Raw genomic sequence first — 3,394 nt, forward strand, 5'->3', positions numbered from 1 at the left:
TCATTCTCTTGACAGTATCTTTTGCAGAACAGAAGTTTATAATTTTAATGAAGTTTAAGTTATCAATTATTTCTATCATAGATCATGCCTTTGGAACAGTATCTAAAAAGTCATTGTTATACCCAAGGTCATCTACATTTTCTATGTTATATTCTGTTAATTTTGTAATCCTGCATGTTTTGCTTAGGTAGGTGATCTATTTTGAGTTAATTTTTGAGAACGATCTGTGTCTAGATTCTTTTTTTTTTGGATGTCAATGTCCAGTCATTTTATCACTTTTCATTGAAAAGACTATTTTCTCTCCATTGTATTGTCTTTGTTCCTTTGTTAATTGGGTCTATTTCTGTGCTCTCTATTCTATTCCATTGATAATTTTTCTATTCTTTCACTAAAACCATACTTTCTTAATTACTGTGGCTTTATTGTAAGTCTTGGGTAGTGTCAATCCAACTTTGTCTTCTCCTTCAGGATTGTGTTATGTTAGCTATCCATGGTTATTGCTTTTACTTAAAAACTGTAGAATCAGTTTGTCAATGTCCACAAAATAATTTCCTGGGATTTTTTTTTTTTACCACAAATAAGATCTTTTATTTGTCACCATTAAAAGTCTGCATTTTAAACAGATTCTTGGACTGGTGGCTCATATCCATCAGCTCATTCAACTTTAGCACCTGTCTCGTCCCCAGTAGCTTTTCCAGAGCTACTAACTTCACCATGTAGCTCCATGAGTTTTCCCAATTCAAATTTGGGCTTCTTCAGCATTTTTACTAACAAGGACATCATGGAGCAGATAAATAAATTGGCAAGCCTTTTTTATGTCTTTTCCAATGCTATCTGGAATCAATTTATTGACCACCTCCTTCAAGTCATTTGTCTGCACCTCTCAGGTCATGATTTCCATCATCTTCTCGTGGGTCTGGCGCACCTGCTGGTGCTGGGCATAAGAGGTCTTCCGAATCTGATTGTTGCATTTTTTTTTATTAAAACCCACACAGAGTAACCATTGGTAGTCTTGATATCAACGTGAGTTTCAATCATGATCTGCCACTTTTTGACCATGGAGCACATTTTGTCACGGGTAAGATCCATACCATGAAGATTAGTCAGGCAGTTTTTGTCCTGAACATCTTCAGTAATTAGCTTGAATTTTCTAAATGCTACTTCATCATTCTGCAGATCAGCAAGACTCACTTCAAAAACATGACCTTTGAGGCCATCAGATGCGATTTTGGTTTCTTGAGTTCTCATGACCAATGTTTTCCCAATATTCCTTATATTGAACATAGCTGATGCTTTCACATCATACCAATCCTTTTTAGAAAATGGGTCAACCACTTTCTTCTTGGCTCCCTTTTTGCCTGCTTTCATAAGATGCTTGTTCTTGCCGACCGCCATGGTGCCACTCAGAGCCAAAAGGGCTTTCCTGGGATTTTAATTGGGACTAAATTGAATATATAAAATAAATTGGAAAGAAGTGACATCTTGACAATACTGATTCTTCCTATCCATGCATATGGAACATCTCCATTTACTTAGAGCTTTTATTACTTTTATTAGAGTTTTGTAGTTCTTTTCCATATTTTTAACATAAAACATGAAAGTGTATATTCCTTAACTAGTCCTGTAAGGTGAAGCCAAGGTCTTCTCTTGTGATGTATCCAGAGTCCTGTTCCTCATCCTTATGAAATGCATACTAACAGTGAATACTAGTTACATTTTATTTCTAGTTACATTTCTGTTATTATTATTTCCAGTTACATTTTATTTGCATTGGAGCAATAACTTAAAAAGCAACAAACAATCTGGGAGAGGTCTTCTAATTTTTATAATACTTTTACAAATTTTTTATTTTCTTGCTCACTCCAGATTAATACAGATTTATTTTAGAGCTCACCTTTATTGTGTTTTCCCAAGGCTTTTATCTGAGCATTCCTGCATGAAAAAAAAAAGCTTTATTTTTATAGTTATATCACATTGGTTTCTTTGACATTTAATTGAATTGTTATTATATCAAGTTTAATTAGCATATAAAACATTTGCAAATATGCAAATGATTCTTGATAAGCATACTCCTCAACCAGTAGGAAAAGGACCACATAAGCACACAAGGAGATGCCTACTAGCCATGAGCTTTACATGTGCTACAAGTATTACATGTATTATAGAGGACCCAGAAACCACTCAGAGGTCAGCTAACAGAACTTCTATTGTTTACTGTTTATTTATTTTGCTTTATTTTTATGAAACAAAATCACAAAGGGAAAAGGAACAAAGAACAACTTTAATCACCATTCTATATTTAGAAACTGTCAATAGAATAGGTTTAAAGAATAGAATTTTAAAGGTTTTTGAGGGGGTGGGTATTGTGTGTGATGTTTGTGGTGTGCTTTGACAGAAATTTTGCAGTTTGTTCTTTAATTATGAAATATTTTATATAGACTTCTTGATGATGGCTATTTTGACAGGAATGAGGTAATAACCTCATTGTAGTTTTGATTTGTATTTCTCTAATAATTAGCAATGTTGAGCATCTTTTCATGTGCCTGCTGGCCATCTGCATGTCTTCTTTGGATAAATTTCTATTTAGATCCTCTGCCCAGTTTTGATTGGGTTGTCTCCTTATTTTTTATATTGAGCTGTTTGCATATTTTTGAAAGTAATTCCTTGTCACTTGCACCATTTGCAAATATTTTCTTCTATTCTGTAGATTATCTTTTCATTTTGTTTATAGTTTCCTTTGCTGTGCAAAAGCTTTTGAGTTTAATTAGGCCCCATTTGTTTATTTTTGTTTTTATTTCCATTACTCTAGGAGACAGTTCAGAGAAGGCAATGGCACCCCACTCCAGTACTCTTGCCTGGAAAATCCCATGGACGGAGGAGCCTGGTGGGCTGCAGTCCATGGGGTCGCTAAGAGTTGGACACGACAGAGCGACTTCCCTTTCACTTTTCACTTTCATGCATTGGAGAAGGAAATGGCAACCCACTCCAGTGTTGTTGCCTGGAGAATCCCAGGGATGGGGGAGCCTGGTGGCTGTCATCTATGGGGTCACACAGAGTCGGACACGACTGAAGTGACTTAGCATAGCATAGCATAGGAGATAGTTCCAAAAAATATTGCCACAATTTATGTCAAAGGGTGTTCTATGTTTTTCTCTAGGAGTTTTATAGTATCCAGTCTTACATTTAGGTCTTTAACCCAAAAGCATAGAGACTATTATAATGAACACCTATGTGCCAACAACTCAGCATATGAAATAAACATAAGACCTCTTGTTTATGTATCCATCTGGGTCCCAACAAGAAACATAGTGACACACTCAATATGAGATCATTCCAAGAGATTTTGATAGAAAAATGACTATTTACCAAGGTGTGGGTATGAGAGAGCTACAAA

At 35.3% G+C, this 3,394-nt stretch overlaps 1 pseudogene; it reads right to left on the bottom strand.

Moving 5' to 3' along the window:
* Positions 1-615: 615 nt before the first annotated feature.
* LOC147341255 (small ribosomal subunit protein eS1 pseudogene) lies at positions 616-1,395 on the bottom strand (annotated as a pseudogene).
* Between the last annotated feature and the right edge of the window lie 1,999 nt (positions 1,396-3,394).

Source organism: Bos grunniens, chromosome X, assembly GCF_055505025.1.
Source record: "Bos grunniens cultivar Pamir isolate PY7600 chromosome X, Bosgru_T2T1.0, whole genome shotgun sequence".
Classification (NCBI taxonomy): domain Eukaryota; kingdom Metazoa; phylum Chordata; class Mammalia; order Artiodactyla; family Bovidae; genus Bos; species Bos grunniens.